A 21,838-nucleotide genomic window follows, 5' to 3' on the forward strand; every position below is an offset into this window, starting at 1 on the left:
AATCCCAACAAAAACTGGAAATATGAAGACTCCTCACAGAACATTTTTAGATGATTTTAGAGAGGGAGTCTCCCACCGTCAAGAAACGGTGAAGACGTCCAAACTCGAAAACGCAATAGAATATGCATGCGGATTCCGTTTTCGATGAACTTGGGCTTGTTGTAAAGCTAGCAACAAGCTCAAGAACCTCACACGGAGAAACACCAAGAAGCAATAAGGATATGCAAAGTATGCAAAGGGTTGAGCTCCCTAAGACGATGTGATCAAGTTACCCAACCGAAAGCCCCTCTTGATAGTGCGGCTATCTATCCTATAATCCGGTCTCCCATCAACCACCTCGAGACCGGTAAAAGGAAAACCTATCAAGGTCATACCTTTTCCTTGCGCATCCCGCTTGATCTTGATGATAACTCTTCAAGCTTCACTCAAGCCGGAATGCCTCACTTGATCAATGTTGCTTCGTGAATACTCAGAAATGCTCCCCCATACACCATGATGGGAAAGCTCTATTGATGCACATCTTCACATGTCCATTATCACCAAATGGACGGCAAGCTTCAAGCATGTGATCCACTTGAGATGCTCATCTTGAACTTGCCCGACTTAATCCTTGTATCTTCTCATACTCACATAAGATAGAGCATGGCTAATATTGAGTTCCACATAAGAACTCCATCTTCATTTCTTCTTCTTGATCATATCACATATGTATCTTCATACCGATGATCTTGATGCCAATACACAAGATATACCTTTATCTTTATGGCATCCATACTTGAATCCAACACATGGAGTACAAGTAGTACCTATGGAATATTCCTTCATATAAACTCAATGAAAACATTAGTCCATAGGGGTTGTCATTAATTACCAAAACCACACATAGGGGCAATGTACCCTTACAATCTCCCCCATTTTGGTAATTGATGACAACCACAATAAGAGGGTTTATATAATGAATATTAGAAACAAGTACGCAACTTATCCGAGAATAAGTTGTATACAAGAGGTTGTATTTGATATGGTCAAGTAACACAAAGCTACTAGCCCATATCAAAACCGGCTCTACTCACACAACTACAACAAATGTAAGGGATGTGAGTAGAACCAATATATAGAGAAAAAACTCCCCCACAATGTATGCACGTGTGATGAACATGAATTCATTGCATATATTGTCAAGATTAACCTTTGGGATAGTTTCCACTATATATATACAACCATGCAAGACATATAAATATGGAACGCATGAGAGGCAAAACACTTAAGCACAAACCAATCTTAAGTATAAAATCATTCCCTTAAACCCTCTAAACTTCTCCCCCATTGGCATCGATTGTCAAAATGGGTGAAAAATTCACTACTGCAAAAATGCTCATTAGTGACAGGCCTTTTTGGCTCACCAGTGACAGGCAAGCCGCCTGTCACTAATATGTAGTCACTGGTAACAGGTTACTAGTGACAGGCAGATTGCCTGTCACTAGTAATAGTACCGGTGACAGGCACATCATATTGCCTGTCACTAGTATTCATCACCAATGACAAGCATATTTATTTTGCCCGTCACTAGTAAATTCTTACGAATTAAAAAAATAATAATTATACATCTAGAATTCATTCATACATACAATGCATGCATTACACATAAGCTAATAAATTAATCACTCTTAAATATCTATTGTACATTTATTTCATATAACTTTCGAAGGAACTTGTGTCATGTCAATCTACTGATAAGTTAAGCAAAATAGCTAGTACTAGCCAAGTTGGCAATATTAGCCCATGACAGATGAAAGGCAAAACAAATTAATTAACTACAGCGTTTGATAAACAAATTGTATAAACACAAGCAGATATAGCCCTAAGCTCAACATAGGCCTCTAGCATGTTGCTCTTCATGAAATCAAGATCTTCTCAGAGTTTTGATTCTAGCAACCACATCCTCGCACTGCATACAAAAAACTCTTCAATTATGCACAATCCTACTTGCTTGATGTAATTTTTGAACAAAGTGGCAGCGTTATGCTCATAAGTGTACATACAAAATTGTATGGAACTATAACTCAGAAGCAAGCAGAACCGACTCATACGTACCTGAGCATTTATGTGGAACTCCGAAGAAAGTTTTTTCTCCAGTTCAATGTATACTTCTGAAAAATCAAAATCTGAGAGTAAGATACCAGAATATGCAGCTAGAAGGGTATGGTGTTTCTTTAAGATGACACACTAACATCTTAAACTAAAAAAAAGCTACTCCCTCGGTGTCCATATCCCCGTTTGTCAGTAAATACAATGTATACCCCATCACATGGAGTATGAAATATGCTTGATTCACCAAGACCAGGAGAAAGATCGGTCAGCTCGTTTCATTGATTGGGTAATCCTAGTTAGCTAATGTTAAACTTGCATACGTGTGGATAATGTTAGATGTGTAGCAAGACATGTTGATTAAGAATTACCATTATAGAAGTAGTGAATATATTTTAAAAAAATCAAGAGCAAAATGCATGTCATTTGAGACTTCGGAAGTGATAATAGTTACTCCAGATAGCTCCCAGGTTTGGCTATGTTATTCTGGCAGCCACATGAACATTATGGACTGCCTATTATTGTTCTGTTATAAAGCGATGACACGACAAGTTGAACCCAGGTCACCAAAAAAGAGAAAAACCTTTTGGTTATTCAGTCAATTGATCATATGCTAGATCACTGTTGAACTATGATACTAACCATAATCCCAAGACATGTGGTTTTGTCTTAATACCAACAAAACAGAAAAACATGAATACTGAGACAACTTACCATGGGCTTGAGTTATCATCCTCCCATCATATTGCTACAAAGAAATAAAGTTGCTTCAGGTCCACCGTCCATGTATCCGTATCTCCTTTTTAATGGTCTTGTCAAATCTGCACATGCAATAAATTTCAGCAACCGATGCAGCTGCTCAAAGACTTTGCTACAAATAATTTAAATGCTAGACTTTTTCACATCGTCTTAGGAAATCATTGATCTATTTCTGCAAGTCAATCCTAGTGTGCTACAACCTGTAGGTAGTAATTGGTGGTTTCAATGCTTTAGATCAAATGTGCCAATGACAAGCAACAACGAAGTAGATGGGGCGGACGATGGCAATTGACATCGCTCACTACATCAATGCAGCAGATAGCCTCAGCATGAGATTGATGGTCCTTTTGCATCCCAATAAAAATCTATTGTAAATTTTTTCTCTCCCTTGTGTTCCCTGATAGCATAACCATGGGCATCAAATCACATAATCACTTGGTGCTACTGATGGCCTACTGAGAAGTAGATGTTAAAGTTATCATATACATCAATATATAGAAGGTACATATTCTCTCGACTTCTTTTCTCGCTTACTCAATGAAGATATTATTATGGATATAGGATGGCAGTAAGTTAGCAAACTATCATGAATCTTGACTTCTTGCTGTTAATATACTCCAATAACATGCACAAAAAAAGGAAAGACACACATGGCCATCATATTTTAGATAAATCAAGAAAATAATGGACGCCCACTCAAACAGAAAAATAATTTAATCAGTTGAATGTATAAAGAGCATGGCAAGGCGCGCATATCATTCTAGTTACTTATGAGCAGTGAAAGATAAAATGGATACAAAGCAAAACTAGGTGGGTACAAAACTGGGAACAAGATGTTACAACTGGATGCAATCAAACACCAAATTATTCTAAACTGTTTGTTTATATAATAATGGTTTAAAAGATGCAACCGTGATAAGATTAATCCAGATTTTGTTCATTTCAAGCTCCGGAAAAAAATCCCTATTAGAAAAAACCAGATCCAAAATTGTGTAGCCTTTGGTAATCGACAGTTAATTATACGTGAATTTCCAATCAATTTCTGGAATATTTATCTATCAAGAATCCAATTACACTCTTAACACAAGATACTCCGAAATCGAGTCATTCGTTCGTAGCAGCAATACAAGAAACTAAACAGTTTTAACCAAGAAACCACTGCTGCTACAACCAAGATACCACTGCTGCTACAAGAATTAAGTTAGGATTCAATGTAAGTAAGATATGAAGTTAGCGAGAGGCCACTCTCAAAGTTGCTCTGAACTCGTACATATTAGTTCCTTTTTTTTGCTGATTTTCTACTCAATCAGAGAATGTAGTCAGGATGTGTACAGATTTTATCAGAGAAGCAGAATATATGTTTTTTTTTTTGCTTCCTTTAAAATGATAAAGCACTTTGTTCATACTGTAGTTAAGATACTCGGCTATCTGAACCGGATTCTACTGTGCTCATGGACTCAACATGCACAGCACCCACACAAATCGTCAGCTGATGCAGCTAACTCTCTCATCTCAATCTAACTAAAGAACAAGAATATGCTAACTAAATCTAACAGAAAACTGAAACTGAACTTAGCTAAACAACGAGATTATTCTGCTAACAGTTGCTGGGTGCTATTATAATAAACAATATTTGCTATTTGACGTTTAAAAGGCAAGGAAGCAACGAGGTATACCTCCTCATTGAGCGACTGCACGTTGTTTGCTAAGTAGAGAAAATCACAGAGAATAAACTGAGGGGAGATGGGGCAGGCTTGACGTTGGATTCCTAGCATATCACATAGAACAAACTGTCAAGCAGCCTCGCCGAAGATCAACACGGAAAGAAAAAAAGCTATGGTGGCCAACATGGCAGCGGTGCGGTAACCACGAGCGGTGGATGTCGAGACGCGGGATGTGGCGGCTGCAGCGGGAAAGAAGTAGAAGGAGAAGGTGAAGGGGACCTGTGGTGGCTATGCTCATCGAGATGGGGAAGGACCCGACTCCTGTGGGTGGCGGAGCGGCGCAGAGGTGGATGCGGCGGCATGGAGATGGAGTGCGGCGGCCCGGCGTGGTGAGGGAGGCAGATTTCGGCCCGGCATGGTGAGGGAGGCGGAGTGCGGCGGTGCGGTAAGGGGTATGGAGCCTAGGTGCGGCGGCGCAGTGATGGAGCTGGAGTGCGGTGTCGCTGATGCGAAGAGAAAAGGGGTGGACTGGTGGGAGAAGATTGGGGATTTTTCAGGATAGGTTAGGGATTTGGATGCGAGCTTCGAGTGGTGGTATAGGTCGAACCGTCGGACACGCGCGCTAAGCCTGAATATTTTCACTCCACGCTGGTTAAGCCTGAAGCCAGCGCCAAAAATTAACGAACCTTCGCGAAGTACTCCTACGACTTATCTTTGGTTTACCCTCGAAGATTTTATCCATCTCACTCTTAAGGCGGTGAAGCCCTTAATAAGAGTCCAGGCTCTGATACCAATTGAAAGTATAGAGATGGTAAACCTAGAGGGGGGGGTGAATAGGTTTCTACAGATTTTAATTCTTTCTTTGCAATATTAGGCTTTGCGGAATATAAAGGTGAGCCTAATGCAAACTAGGTGAAACAACCTATATGAGGATACAACTAACTCGAGCAGGAAGGCTCTCACAGGCAGTTAAATCACAAGTAAGGAGTTCGGTTAGGGATAACCGATAGCACGCGGAGACGAGGATGTATTCCCGTGTTCCCTTCCTTTGCAAGAAGGTACGTCACGTTTGGAGGGGTGGAGGTCCCACGAAGGATTCCCCACGCCACGAAGGCTCACCCTATTCTCCAGAGCCTATCCCACGAAGGAATAGCTCACTCACTTGTGGTAGACTTTGAGGTAGCCTCCAAAACTCCACAATCTTGCCCGGAGCAAATCCACATCCCGGATGCTTCCGGACCACTCTTGCCCACCTAGGGTTTCCAAGGAACCCTAGAGAGCAAGCTTCTTGATGAATACAAGGGGGAATGAGATTTGGCTTGGTAGAACAGTAGATCGGGTCCTCTATCGTTTCCCCGGAGGGATTTGAGTTTGGGTGGAGGAGGAGGGAGATCTGAGGCTTTTGGTGATTCTAGCAATGGAGTATGAGAGAGAGAGAGCTCAAGAACAGCATGTAATGTAGTGCCTAACTTTTCAGAGGTAGGAGAAGGGCTATTTATAGTGTCACTTGAAATATGGCCGTTGCTCACTTGACACATCAGCTTTCTCCCGAGGTTTCCGGTCAACCGGACCACAGACCGGATAGCCCAGCGCAGGGGCCGGTCGGACCGGACCAGGGACCGGACCCGCCGGTCCAAACCGGGCGGCAGGCCGGACCACGACCGGACCCTCGAAATGTCCCGCAGTACTCCATCCGGTTGAAGTCAGCGTAGAGGCCGGTCGGCGCCGGGGCATCCGGTCCAGGGCCCGGTCAGACCGGGCCAGGGACCGGACCCGTCGATCCAAACCGGGCGGCACACCGGACCTTGACCGGGGGGCACTTCGTGTCTCCCAGTAGGTCGTCCGGTTGGCATCAGCGCAGGAGCCGGTCGGCGCCGAAGCGCCCGGCCGTGCGCCCGGTCGACCGGGCGGCAGGCCGGAGCCAGCCGGCGCATGGTCCGGTCCAACCGGGCCTGTGACCGGATTCCTGTCGTAGACCCCTTTTTGATTGTTGTCGAAGTGGGGGGGTCTCCTTTAGCCTTCTTGTTCCTCTGATACACCATTTATGCCTCTTTGGCTAATACCTGAGATTATCCTTATAAACATGTATTAGGCCAAATACTCTAGCACGGTGTCATTGTTACCAAAATAATGGATAAGGGTAAAATACCCTTACAGACTCCACCTAAGGTGGCCGGCCACCCCACCTCAAGGAAAGGTGGGAGTCCCACCTTGAGTAGGACTCCCCCCTTGAGTAGGTTTCCCACCTATGGGAAGTTTTGTTGTTGGGGTCTTATTCGAAGACTTGGACTACAACTCTTGGGGGCTTCCACCTATATAATGAGGAGCCAAGGGGAGGGGCCGGCCACACCAAAGCCTCCTTGGCTGCACCCCATAGTGGCCGGCGCCCCCTCTCCCCAAACCCTAGCCGCCCTCCTCCACCGCCTCTCCCGCATACGCTTTGGCGAAGCCCTGCCGGAGATGTCCACCACCACCGTCACCACGCCGTCGTGCTGTCGGGATTCCGAGGAGGATCTACTACTTCCACTGTCCGCTGGAACGGGGAGAAGGACGTCGTCTTCATCAACACCGAACGTGTGACCGAGTACGGAGGTGCTGCCCGATTGTGGCACCGTCAAGATCTTCTACGCGCTTTTGAAAGCGGCAAGTGATCATCTTCTGCAACAACGAGATCTAATCTCGTAGGCTTTGGAAATCTTCAAGGGTTAGTCTCGTTATCCCCTCGTTGCTACCATCTTCTAGATTGCATCTTGGCTTGGTTTTCGTTCTTGCGGTAGGAAATTTTTTGTTTTCTATGCTACGAATCCCTTCACCAAGGGCTTTCCTTAGGTTTGGCGTTCCTGGATCCGGATGCTAAATGAAACCAGTTAAACTGCCGTGCTTCTCAATGGTATTCCTGGACGCTGGATTCAATGTCGCAGGGGGCTGCGCCAAGGAAACCCCCTCTTCCCCTTCCTCTTTAACATTGTTGCTGATGTGCTCCAACAGATGATCCTTCAGGCCTCCCGCGAGGTCCTGCTTCTTCATCCCCTGGTTGACGACATGCTTTGTCCGGTGCTACAGTACGGTGATGACACTCCCATTGGCCTAGTTATTAACATTCACAAGAGCACCTTCGTCCCTATTAAAACTTAAGAGCAATCAGGTTTTGACATGGCCTCCACCTTTGGATGTGTTGTCTCCGTCTTTCCCCAGACCTACCTCGGCCTTTCGCTCTCTACTTATAAGCTTCGCCTTGCAGACTTCGCTCCCATTATGGCCAAGAGCGACATGTGGCTTTCTGGTTGGTGAGGTTGCTGCCTTCCCATTGGGGGGCCCCTGCTTCTCGTCAACTCGGTCCTGACAGCCATGCTTGCTCACGCCATGAGCTCTGGCATTCTTCCTGATGGGGTGGTGGAAGCCATCAACAAGTGGCGTCGCGCCTTCCTCTGGATGGGAGAGGAAACCTGCAATGGCGGACAATACAAGGTGGCTTGGCCCGAAGTCTGCACCCCCAAAAATTTCGGCGTTCTTGGTGTGCTTTCCCTACATGCCCAAAATGCCGCGCTCCTCTCCAAGTTCCTGACCAAGATTCACTCCAGCTCCTCTGCGCCTTGGGCATCCTGGTTCCGGCGTATTTATAGCTGGGCTGCCTCTCGGGATCTGGGAACTCATCACTACCTTGACACACCCATCTGGAAAGACATCATTGATGGCCTTGAAAACTTCACGGATATCTCCTCCGTCACTGTTGGCAGCGGGCATGCTACGGCCTTCTGGTTCGATCTTTGGTTCGAGTCCTCCCCCATTCACCTCCGTTTCCCACACCGTTTCTCCCACACCACTCGCCATAACCTTAATGTTGCTACTGCTCTCTCCTCTAGCCTTAATCTCTCCCTGGTTCCGCGCCTTACAGAGGTTGCTATGGCCGAGCTTCGTACCCTCAGCTTGGCCCTTGGTTCTGTGGTTTTGCGCCTCGACGCCCCGGATTTACGTGTGAGCCGCCTGACTAACAATATGCTTACAAACAAAAGCTTCTATTCCAGTTTTTTCAGCAACCTGCGGGTGGATGACATTGCGACAAAGGTTTGGAGGAGTGCACCCCCCTAAAGTGCAAGATCTTTTGCTGGCTCGCCAGGAAGAAGCGTCTCCCCACCAACGAACGGCGGTTCCTCCACCACTTTGGTATCTCTACTACATGCCTCTCATGCCCCCGTGATGAAGACACCGATCACCTCTTGCTTCGCTGCCCCCAGGCCAGTGAAGTTTGGAGGTTCTTCCACCGGACTTCGACGACCGTGACTATGCCTACCTCTCAAACTTCTGGTTTCTCTGCTGGCGCACTTACGAGGAGGCTACTATCAACACCACCATCGCCTGGAGAATTTGGAAGCAGAGGAACGCCCTCACCTTCAACGACATTGTTGAAGACATCTCCATGGTTTCCCGGCGCTGCCTCGAGGACATTAGACTTTGGGCCTTTAGATGCACTACCCCCGCCTCCTCCCACCTTCTTAATTCTTGGTGTAATGGTTACGACCCTCCTTGAGGTCTCCCCATCTCTCTTTCCATGTCCCCTCTCCTCCCCCATCCCCATACCTCTTCTACCTGTAATGATCCCATGTACACTTTTGCTTTGATGATATGAAAGTTCATGCTGGCGTAAGCCCGCTGTAGTCTAGGTCAAAAAAAAGTTAATCCAGAAACTCAATTATTTTAGAGTTAACTAATGAATTTTGTATCACGCACTCCCTCCGTTTAAAAATAGGTGTCTCAACTTTATCTGGATATAGATATATCTTTAACTAAAATGCATCTAGATATGTATCTAGATAAAATGTGAGATGCCTATTTTAGACAAAGGTAATACTTCCTCTGCGTAAGTTGTCACAAGTCTTTACTATTAAATTGGAGTTGGTCGTTTGACACTCAACGTGTTTGATGGTCGTCATTGAGAGCATCATGTACGTCCAATCTAATCTAAGGGTCTGTGCTTAGTTCGGTCTAATTTTACAGCAAATCAATGCTCACGGAGCAAATCATGGTATCATCAATCACGCTATCAATCATTGCCTCCAAAAAAGAATCTCACATCCGGTCATCATTGCATGCATCTGGTCCGTTTGATCTTACCTCAAACCCACTTTGGGGTATCGACATGCTTAAGGAAAGCTACCGTATCTTTCGATGAATAATTACTTTGTTACAATCGAGAATTTTTTCGTAAGCAAAGGAATCAAGAGAAATCCTTATTTTCCTAAACAATTGTGACATCAATCAATCACGGAAGTCTTTCTCAGCAATATAATCGCGTCAATGAATGTTGAGCGAAAGTACAACCAACGCAGATCACATCTCCTATTTACATAGGCGGCGCCAGGGGATCAGAAGGCTTCGTCCTCTCCTAGACGGTATGATCATCCTCTTTTTGCAGAAACCATGACAACGGGATCATATCAAAGTATCAATAGCGACGCTTCAAGGAAAGGATGGCAACAGAGTGGTGGCGAATTGATGAGGTGAACGTGGGGCTGCGGGGATGTGTCATCGCCTCCGTCAGCGTCATCGCGACGAGTCGCGCCGGGGGCGCGGCTGAGGACGTAGCAGCAGCGCCACAAGCTGGAGGTGTACACGGAGTCGCCGAGGTGCCCCACGACGACGGCCAGAGGAGCGGTCTCCGGGTATGACAACGAGCTATGGAGGCGGTTCAACCGCCTGCTCGCCCAGTATGGATCTCACGGCTCACGCGATGGTGCCGTTAGAATGCGCTCGGTGTCGACCCATCTGTGGACTGATCTCTACTTACTATTTTGCGTTTGTAGTTATGTGCTGGATATGATTGTGGAGAGGGCGGCACGTACTCACGCACCAGCGGCTCTTGGAACTAGCCAATGAAGGGCTTTTGAATGGTCTAAATGGTAACACTGTTAAGCATTCTAGGGTTTTATTTGACTGATGGGAGCCTGCATTTTAAATTATTTATTGTTTCAGCTCCCCCATTAGCTGACGGTGCAAATGCTTTTTTTTCTATGTTGTGCATTTTTTAAGTGTAAAAGTAGCTGTTCATTTGTAAAGACCTACTACTACTGTTGTTCCTTTATCCATATCTGAGAGTACTTATTCATTGGGTGTCTACAAGTATGATTGGTTCAAGGTTGTTCGACATGCAACGAAGGTAAAATAAACAACTTGGAACTCAACTTGGAGCTTGATTGCAGCTTCATTCAACATTAAAGAATGCAGCTTTGTACGCCATATATAAAATCTCTGCTCCTTTTTTTTGCCGGAAAATCCCTGCTCTATTTGTTACCTTGACAACCCATATAGATGGATTATTAGAGGTAACCTCAATTGATGGAATTTGGAGGCATTGGGTTATGATGGATAGACTCAACACTAAAGAGCTAATGCAACGCAAAAATTGGCAGGTACAGGATGGAGTTTTTTGTGTGTTATGCTCTCAACATGCTGAAGAGAGTCGTGATCATCTTTTTTTTCCGTTGTCCATTTGCTGTCAGTTGTTGGGATAAGATCAATATTCAGTGGAATAACTCGTTGGATATCTCTGGTCAATTCATCCAAGATCGCCAAACCTTCAGGGGGCCCTGCTTTATGGAGATAGTCGCGTGTGCTACTTGGAACATCTGGAAGGAAAGGAATGCATACATATTCAACAACGAGACTCCTTCCCTAGCACGATGGCAAGGTAGGTTTAAGAGTGATGTAACTCACCCATTTTTTGGATGTGAGGTTGGTTTTATCCTTATAATATAAAAATCTATACGGTAGGGTTTTTCCCCTACGGTTCCATGGTCAAAAAAATTAGAGGTAACCTCGATTGATGGAATTTGGAGGTCTTGGGTTATTAGAGGTAACCTCAATTGATGGAATTTGGAGGTCGCAACATGCAGAAGCCGCATCCACCTCCCCGTAGGTCCTTCGCGAATTCCAGTCTCGCCCCCATCTCCCGTAATGTTAATAGAAAGTTGTAATGCCATCAAGAAATCTCGAATTGAATCCTGTTGTTGAGCGTCCTTCCATATCAAAGATGTGTTCGCCCGTAATCTTAATCAGAACCCATCTTTAACATGGTCTGCTTGGATTAGTGTTTTTTTTTGTCGGGATTCCATGGAAAAAAATACTAGGTGTTCCTATTCCATTTTTTTGGGAGAGAAAACCTATGAACCGGTGCATGCTTAATTTTCTTGAATGTTTCTTGATTTTACTGACATTTTCTTTCCACATGATGATTGCAGAGCTGCACACGTATTGTCTATACATTTTTGTACTCGTATCGTCTATACATTTTTGTACTCGTATCGTCTATACATTTTTTAGGCTGAACGAAGTTGCTATTCCATTTCTTCGTATAGATTAATTTTCTTATTTTTCTCCACTGACCACTCTGATCCTCGTGTTGCTTCCATATGAAAAGCTTCGCCAGGGTTGCATCCATATGAGAAGCTTCCAAGAGGCGCCATCGACACACTAAGCCCACCCTGCCGACCGCCAAGGCCAAGGCAGCACCGGTCCGGGCCAAGGCCAGTGTCACCATGTCACTCCATCGCGAGGATAGGGGCAGACCCATCAGCTTGACATCCACACGCGAGGAGGAGAACCGCCGCCGCCGCCGGCACCACGCGGGCTTTACCCGATGGCGGGGAAGAGGGACCTCGAGGCTCGAGGGGGCTGGAGGGGGCGGGGCATTCCGGTTGCCCATCGGGGTTGGGGGGGGGGGTATGCGATGGGAGCGAGGAGCCCTTGTCTTCCCTGACTATGTACGGTGTCTCTTAGAACAATTTTGACATATGTGTGTGTGCATATCATTTTTCCGTAGCAACGCACGGGCATTCAACTAGTTTGTCTAAATCTTTACTATTAAATGGGAATTGGTCGTTTGACACTCAACGCACTTTGGTGGTCGTCATTGTAAACATCCGAACCATTCAATCCAATTTGATAGGCTCCGCATCGTCGGATCTATTTGACTGCAAATCAAACCTCACGGAAAGAACATGCATGATATCATCAATCACGCTATCAATTAATTAATTAGGAAAGATATACTTCCTTGTCACCACATATAATGGCATAATCATATCAAGTGCTCACGGTAATTATGATGTCAATCAATTAGGTATAAATTAGATCAAGCACTCCGCGCTCACGGTAATGGCAGCGGATCCCTCCCTAATTCTCCTCTTGCCTCCTGCCGTATCAGCACCGCTGCGACGGAACATAGAACGATAGAAGAACCTCGGTGGGGTGAGGTGCAACATGTGTTGAGCCTGCGTGTGTGCAAGGAGGACGGCGCTATACAGAAGCTCGCGGCCCGCCAGGCGAGGACCAGCCGGAGAGCTCGGCCTCTCCCAGGGTGCACCAGATGGAGAGTTCAGCCTCTTCCCTCTTGGCTCTGGGCGCCCACCGGTGGCTAGGGGCGGGGCTGCTGGGAGGATGAACCCGGCGCCCCCGTGTCCGAGATTGTGGCGCGGTCGGCCCTCGACTCCAAGTCAAGGTGAGCACTAGCCGCCCTCCAGGAGTTCGCGGTGCTTAGCCTCCACCCTCCTGTCGAATCTGATGGCGTTGTGCAACGACGGCGTCCGGTGCTCTGAATTTTGACGTTGTCTGAACGTGCAAGTAGTCACGGATTGTACTAAGTCTGGTACAGTGCTATATGGAGCTGCATACATGATTATGCATATAAGAAGTATTCTGTTCTAAAGGTTATTTTGACTTCAACACAATTGTGACTGTGCGGATTTTACTGCTATAAGGAAAGAATATGCTAAAAGTGTACGATTGTTCTCGTAAACCATATATCTGGTACTGAGCTATTATTACTTCTGCAATTATGCATGAAGGTAAAAAATAATATTTTTACTAGCAATTTGATCCATATTATTATCTATTTCCATCACTATGCAATATTTTGTATCTACAAATATGTCTTTCCTCTGAAATTGCTGAAGTTCAGCTATGCATGGCCTTCCAGTTGCATATTCTACTTCACAAGGTCAGTAAAGAACAACATGGTTTATTCCATATAATGCTTCGTTTTTCTGCAACTCTCTCTTAGTTCCTTTACTTATGTAGCTAAAGGGAAAGAAAAACATGATGCATTTGCCTGTGTTAATGCTAATAGAGATAAATAGTTGAAATATGTGGATTGCTACACCAGTAGAAGGTTGGATAAATTTTAATGAAGGAGTTTTTCTCTTGTTCTTAATATGGGCGAGGCATCATTGGCTCATGCTAGCAATTACGGTGGGAAATTTCTTTTTCCAGAAATCAGAAATATATCAACAAATGTCGTACATCTTAACAAGGGACCAATATATGTGAATTTACCCATAGCTATATATCCTAGCAACTCAATAGTGGTATATCAACTTCAACACTATTAATATGCAGAGATTATGCAGAGATTGCATAAATATTTCTTCTGTGCTTTAGGTTGCTGCCCAATGGAGAGCTTATCTTGCAAACTGTTTCAGTGGGATATAGAGGTTCAAACCTTCCAGGTTAATTTTCTGGTGAAACATATTACTACACACCAAAGTCATGGTCTTTATCACTGGATTATGCTTCTATTGGAAATAACAACAGTAAAGAAAAGGTGCAGTTTTCTTTTGAGAGTATTCTCAGGTGATATTTGTTTACTTTTATGAGAACATATTGGTGTAGTGAAACATGTGTGCTCAGTTTCTAAAAACAGGGAAAGCTAGATGCCATGGATGAAGGAGGAACCAGGACTAAGCCCGGGTGATTGTATGAATGTTGGGGTATAGATGTCGATTACGCCAAATGAGTGAGTTCATTTAGGGGTCAGAATTTTGAGTTTCTTTAAGTTGCAAGATTTAAGTTGATATGAACAATCAGCACGAACCGTGAGGAGGGAGGGATACTATTATCTTTAATTCCTGGTCAACTTAAAAACTGCAGAGGTTTTGCATCACGTGTTAGTCAAGCTACTGGCGTGTTGAGCAATATATGTACGCATGTCATGTTAAATAGTACTCCATGTATGTGGGTGTTTTAAAATAGGAACGGTAGATGCATCTCTTTTTGAGAACTTCACTGCAGAAGCCTCCTGGTACTTCGTGGATTAAAGAAAATAGGTAGTTACAATATTTACATAGCAGCCATTCTGGCCTACATGGGGAGCAACACCTTTTACAAATATACATTACATAAAATTCATGATGCTCCGACTGTACTCTACAGGTACATCTCTTATTAAGTATGTACAACCATGAAAAGTAAAATATGATTCAGGCTTAGAGTACTTTGAGGAACTATACCAAGTGAAATAATATTTCTTTCCCTGATAGACCCAATAAAAACTTCTGCTTATAGAAGCTCTATGATCCTAATGTTGAACATGTATTTCAAGCTTTAAGGAAGTCTGCCGTTAAACTGACGTTCTCTCCGATTTTGATACCTGTCAACAAACACTTCTGCATGCCTTAAAATGCGATCACTGGTTTGATGCGGTTATCATGTCTACTGAGGTAAGTTGTCTAAAATTGCCACTCCTTCTATCCACCATGTCTGCTGAGGCAAATTGACTGATATTGTCACTCCTTCTACCTACCATTGAGATATGGTTATATGTTTAGGTACATCACTCTTTCAGTTTCTGTACAGCTGCAAGTTAGCATGTTTATATGCGGTACATCATTAGGTGGATACATGAAGTAAGGTTACTGAAATTGTCACTCCTTCTATCTGCCAAGTCTCATGAGGTAAATTGAATAATATTGTCACTCCTACCTATCTTTGAGATGGCTTAGATGTTAAGGTATAGTGCTCTTTCAGTTACTACTAGAAAGTTTGGGGCGCGGCGCACGCCGCGCCCGTGCTGTATAAGGTTTCTTGTTCACTTATAGTGTTTTTATTGTGCATTTTAGAGAGATTCGGAAGCTTGAAAAGGAGTACCATTTTAGGGAGATTCGGAAGCTTGAAAGAGAGCACAATTTCAATATGTAGACAGAGGTACTAAATAAGTATACGATTATTCTTTAGAAGTCTAATACTACCACGTTTGAAGTTTGATATTTCTTTTCGGAAACTGCAGAAGAAATATGTAAAATTTATAGCTGAAACAGCATGTAAAATTAATTTTTTTTAAGGACACAAATAGGGCCATTTTTAAGGCCCGTTTAAACTGTAACATAGCATTGCTGGGCCGCTGTTGTTGGAAATCACGAAGTGGACGGAGAGCACTCAGTGAGTCAGTGAGTGGCTTTCGTGTTCTCTCACGAAAAATATAAGTGAGTGGATAGAGCTTCTGCCATCTTTAGAGCATCCCCACTCGTTGGCGCTCCCCACGCCCAAATCCGGCGAAATTTTCGTTCGGATTGGAGGAAGATTTGGCGTGGGGAGGAGTAGTTTCCCAGTCGTGTGCTCCCCAAGCGGCGTTTCTCGGGGAAAAAGAGGATGGCTCGGGGAATCCGGATGAAAGAGGAGACACGTGGGCGTGGACGGTTGGTTTAGCTTCATCCGGAGTCCCCGGGAGACCCCCGGGAAACCGAGGATGGCATGGGGAGTCCGGACGAAAATAGGCTCAAATCCGGACCAAAACGAGGAACCGGGGGCGTGACTGGGCCGTTTTTCGCCGTCCGGATGAAAAAAAGTGGCCGTGGGGGGCTCTGTGGGGAGACGAGTGGAGATGCTATTACCTTTCCTCTTCCCGGGAGGATGAATTCTTGCAATAAGATCTGTATGAGACTGAGAGAGAGGCAGAGTTGTCTTTGGGTTGGCAGAAGAAGGTGGAGATCTGGAACAGCGTGCTCCCTGAGGCTACCTCTGTTTCTCTTGGATTCGTTGACGGGTGAGCCGTCGGCACGAACTGGAGGAGCAGTTGGTACTGCCTTCTGTACGCGGCGTCCCGGGAGCCGAGGCAGCGGAGCACACAGGGCAAGCGGAGCGAGGCGAGGATCCTTTTCTTTGGCGGAAGCTGCGTCTGGACAGAGGCAGCGGCCGTCAACTTCGGCGCAGGCAACGATTGCTGGTCCTTGCCGTTGTCCGCCGTGAAGGGATTAATGGTCTGGTACGCTTCTGTTACTTGATTATAAGTTGCTGCTATTAGCTTTCCTACTGCAAGTTTGTTAAGGTGTTCTTTTTCGTAGCGGAAATTTGCTGAATTTTTGCATTGTTAGCATAGCAGTGTATTCTGTGACTGAATTATTTGTGCGTTTATCTAGCAAAATGTTGCTTCAAATTTGTTTGGAAGAGTGTTACGGGAAATACAAAGGAGCTCTCGGGTGCAACGCACCCCCATACTTGGAAAAATTAAAAAAAAATTAAAAAAAAGTTTTAAAAAATTTAATTTTTTTTGGAAATCAAAGATGATCAGGTATTGTACCTGAAACAAAATATTTTTCTAGGAAATTACTTTTATTGTATCCTGGGTAAAAAAAACAAACTCAAAATGCCCCATGACCAGGTAATATTCACTTTATTTTTGTCATAATTTTGTCTTTTTTGCTCTGGAGTCCATGGGAATCATTTCGTGTCCAAACATTTTTTTTACGAATACAAACTTGATCATCTTGTATTTCCAGGAAGATTCAATTTTTTTCTTGACTTATTTAAATTATTATAATTTTTTTGGTCTACGGGGGTGCGTTGCACCCGAGAGCCATAAGTCCGTTTCGGTCTTCTATATCTGTATTATTACTTGTAAGCATCACCATAAGAATGCGCCGCGAGAAATGTACATATTTAGATCGACTAACTACAAAATTCCAATGTTTGTTATGTAATTAAAAAATATAATAGGTGAAAACAATAAAGAATAAACTTTGAAGAATAATTTAACTGGAAACTCTATGCAGACTATTCTTATATATGGGCTGTAAGCATTTTGTACAATCGTAGTTTACTTTAACCTATAGGCTGGACACTAAATTTTTCAGCTAGTGGTGAGGCCAACATTACTTTAGATTATCTCTCCTAGGAATGCCCCTCCGTAGTTGTCAGTTACGTAAAAGTTCAGAGGTTAAAATCTACTTTGGAGTTTTAGTTTGTGAGTTGTAGTAGTCCGACATCGCTCTAGGATAATTAGATATCTTAAACTAAAACAATAGAAGATAAGTGATATCCATACTATGAGATCCCAACTAATAAAAATGCACAATTCCGTTGAACAGTTTTGCAAGTCGCTATTCTATTCTTTAACTTACCAAGAACCCTTACTTGGAGGAAGTTGAGGTTTCTATTATGTAGTTCCAGCAACAACTCCAGAGCGAGTAAAATCATGACATTAATATGATTGATTAGTTTAGTTATGCACAATTTGTTATGTTGAACTGTAGGCTGTAGCACCTTTGACCACCACCTAAACCCCGCAGTACTGTGTTACTGTTTTAACCTGACAGTTTTTGGTAGGTAACCAGAAATATTATAACCATGCTAATCCATTCCATCACAGTCCACTTTGCTCGGCAGCAGATTTGCTACTTGACAACAAATTGGTCAAACCACAAATTCTTGATGGTAATGTATTTGTTCCTAGTAGTTCATATGGTAGGTTCAGGTATCCTTGAGATTTCCATATAATCACTTGGAAAATTTATATCTGATGGTGAAGGAACTAACATTGATTCTTTCTGGATTGCATTGGGTATGCAAGTCCCTCCTACCAATTCTTTATCCATGGTTCATCTCTAATTACAAATGTGAATGTCCATACCTATGTGCTCTTAGGATGATATCAACGCTGGCAAGAGCTACATCACATAATTGGTTAACGTACTGCTTGATCTCTAAGACTGCAAGTAGAGTAGTGGTAGGAGCTATAAGAAAATAATAAGATTTCTATTATAGCACAATATACCAGAACATCAAGAAACCTCTGGTTTAGTATTCTGTATACTACTCATCTCATAACTTCTGGTTTTGAAACGACAACATATTACATACTCATGTCATCTAAGGTACACACCTGTCATTTATGGTTTCAACACTTCGGTAATCCCTTGTTGTGAATTCCTAAGATGCCTCATACTTCTTTATCAACAATCTTCGTACTGGTTCTAGGCTTTAGATCAACTTCTCTGAGATGTTGTAAGACCAAGACCCCAACTCTTCGCTTACACAACCGGCTGCCATTTGCTCTGACTCCAGAAGTTCGTCATTCTGACATTATTAAATAGAGTAAGGCAGTAAATTTGTACATAATGAACAATCTAAGAAATAACAATACAGTGGTACAGAGGAAACTATGGCCTTCTAAATCTCCAGGTTTGCTCCATGTCAATACTTCATGTGGATCTCATTAGTATATCTCAGTACTTGATTAGGAGCAACTCTAAAACGATGTTCAAATGCCAATGACAACTGCAATTTGATCCTTGGAACTCGAAAATTTGAGCACTGAAGTTCGCTCAATGCCAATACTTTATGTGGAGCTCATCAGTATATCTTGGTACACAATTAGAAGCAACTCGAGTTCCAATGCCAGGAGTTTGATCCTCTGATTTCATACATATTAGGATATGATTAAAAAACCAAAGCGTCATCGTGCTCAATCTGGAAGGAAGATGGTTCGTAAATGAACTTGCAGCTTAGATGAGGAACTACTTGCAAAATGAACAGGGCTAATAGGCATACAAATCTTTGTAGGATATGCACATCACTTCAGAATATGAAGCAATAGTCGATGTTATTGTACATCCTTTTTTTCTTAAGTTGGAAGACCTCACTGTAGCAAACACAAATCATTCTCTATACTGGTAAACTGGCAGACACTAATTATACATGGCAACAATGATACAATAATATCAGTTCAGTGTGCGTGTGTGGTGTATTACCCATTCCATCTTCGTTCTCCTTGATCAAAAAGCAGACAAACATATTGAGATAGACAGAGACATATTGATATAGAAATGTCGGCATCTACCCTGCTCAAATAAACAGCCTTTTTAAAGAATTAATAACAACTGCAGGAAAAAAACATAACTGAGCACACTTTATGCACTGATACATAGCTTCAGCTGCAACAAAATCTACAACTTGTAGTTAGCAAAGCTTTAGTCCCTGAACTACATAAACAGAGCTTGTAGTTAGTAGAGCTTTAGTCCCTGAACTACATAATCAGAGCAGGTCCATCTTAGATCTTACCGATTAACTATGCACATGAAAAGCATATGTAATTTTCCTTTTGAAAACCAAAAAAGTTGCAGATACATAGCATGAAGTAGGCAGACCAATAATCCCCTTGGTGAACATAACTGTTTCTACCAAATTGACCAAGCATGCAGAGGCAAAGTAACATACTTTGCAAAGGGCAATGAGTTGGGTCACTTTTTTTATATGAAGCTTCATCTCAATAACTTCATTAAGAAAATTACTGCTTATTTTGTACCATGTAACTTATGTGCGGTTGAAGAATATTTGACAGGGTATGTGGGCACACCCTGCTGAACTATATGTAAGATAAGTAGATAGCTGAACACAAACATTGTATGCATAGTTACTGAACTATTCTTTCATCAGAGAGGCAAACAGAACACAAATAACACATTTAAATCTGCATTTGACCATCCGTTGAAGTAACAGAATCTAGATGAACTGTAACAGGATCTTTTTTAAAGCTTTCTTGTATGGAGCTACAACAAATCGTATTGGAGTGCCATTATGTACCTGTTCTTGAGTCTTTGTCCTTCCGAATTCCATGGCCAGCTCCCCTTCTAGATCTATTCAGTTGAAGCTTACTGAACAATATAAAACATGACATGGGTTATAAGAGCGAGGAAAAATGTGCCACTTCCAGTAAATTTTTCTTCAGTAAATCAGCCAGCTAGGAGTCGATCCCAAAAATAGAATTTATTATCTTAGCAATTCGAAATGAGTTTAATTTCTATCGGAATGGTAAGGTAGACCATCATTTGAAATATGTAAACTGGTCCTGCTGAATTTTTTTCCTCTTAAATCCTTACAAAATTCGAAACAAAAATTTCATGTAAAAAAGGCGGTACTATAACTTATACTGATACCTCACCAGTTCTTTGCGTGTGAATGGTGCAATACTACAATATTTTTTTACAACAGATTTGTGAACCCTTTAGGCTCTAATCCATGCTTTAGAAGTTTTGTCTAAGAAGAGTAATAAGATGGGGATGGAGTGCTTGCTCACCTCACACGACGATGTGGCTGAGGGGCATCTAAGATGCTAGTCATTGGAGCTTTGTCACCCTTGGGTGTGCAGTAGAAGAGGCCACGGGCTGCAATTCATCTACGAAGTTTAGGAGGAGCACCTACATTAGTAAGATGTAGAAAATGTGAGAGCTCTATTAGCTAGCCAAGTGAATCGTTGTTTATATCCACTACACCAAATTTTATTGATAGTAAAAAGAATGCCTCAAACCATGACTTTCCAGTACCTAGCATGAGTCTACTCACGGCAACAGCTAAAACTAAAGTACATAGGAACATACAAATAAATATGCTTCATATCTGAAGCTGTGTAACATAAAAACAAACAGGTGGATGGCACCAATACACAGTGCATATGATCAAGAATGCGCACCCAGAAATAAATAGGGAGCATAATGAAGGCAAAGGCGAGGTGGAGGAGTAGAGAGTGGCAGGCGCAAGTTACTTCTCCGCAGAGGCAGACCTCCTTCGTCTGCCTGCACATAGTTTAGCATTGGGACATCAAATTAATATGAACAGAAGAAGAAAAGATGCATCAAAAGCATGCATTTTGAGTAACTAATAGTCCACAAATATCATGTCCAGAAGTGAAATTTAAGAAACTCCAATGCAACTAAAATACTCTAAATTTATTATGTACATGTATTCTGATAACTCAACTTTTGTCTCTGGTAAGCAGTGCTCAGTCTAATAGGGTTCAGGTTTGTAAAAAGGACTGTTCGCTGGTCGGGGGCATGATCCAATCTGGGAACCACATCTGTAGTGAAACACGTGCACAACAACATGATCAGTTATCTGGAAAAATTACATGATGCTTTGTTTAACCATCATGATCGATGCGTTCATTGTATAATATACAATTTGACCAGAAGAATGTCTATTCAGAGATTTGTTATTAAGCTTTGCGAGGGAAAATAGCTGCGATACAGTCTTCGCATCCTGATGCTCATTCGTACATGTTTAGCTATAATATTTGTAGCCAGAGCACCAAATGCTTATAAGTCTACTTTTTGCAGGTTCCCTCCCAAGAAAGGAGCTGCAGTTTGTCTATCTAAGAAAAGAGGACCAGCAATCTGTCTATTAGGACTAATGCACAAAAATGGCGAACAAAACACAGAAGATAGTGGCCTGCCAATAATCTCCTTCCCATGTTAGTAAAGAAGGCAAACAGCTCCACTTCACCACAA

General features: G+C 43.0%; 2 long non-coding RNA genes across 2 annotated transcripts; one reads left to right on the forward strand and one right to left on the reverse strand.

Annotated features, from left to right (window-relative positions):
- Positions 1–16,301: 16,301 nt before the first annotated feature.
- On the forward strand, positions 16,302–21,838 carry LOC124677153. The gene is made up of 2 exons (XR_006993956.1): positions 16,302–16,542; positions 21,668–21,838. It is a non-coding gene; the product is annotated as an uncharacterized LOC124677153 (long non-coding RNA).
- LOC124677152 lies at positions 19,366–20,683 on the reverse strand. Its single transcript, XR_006993955.1, has 3 exons — positions 20,632–20,683; positions 20,139–20,209; positions 19,366–19,396 (listed from the first exon to the last, which is right to left on the reverse strand). It is a non-coding gene; the product is annotated as an uncharacterized LOC124677152 (long non-coding RNA).

The sequence above is a fragment of the Lolium rigidum genome, chromosome 7, assembly GCF_022539505.1.
Source record: "Lolium rigidum isolate FL_2022 chromosome 7, APGP_CSIRO_Lrig_0.1, whole genome shotgun sequence".
NCBI lineage: Eukaryota > Viridiplantae > Streptophyta > Magnoliopsida > Poales > Poaceae > Lolium > Lolium rigidum.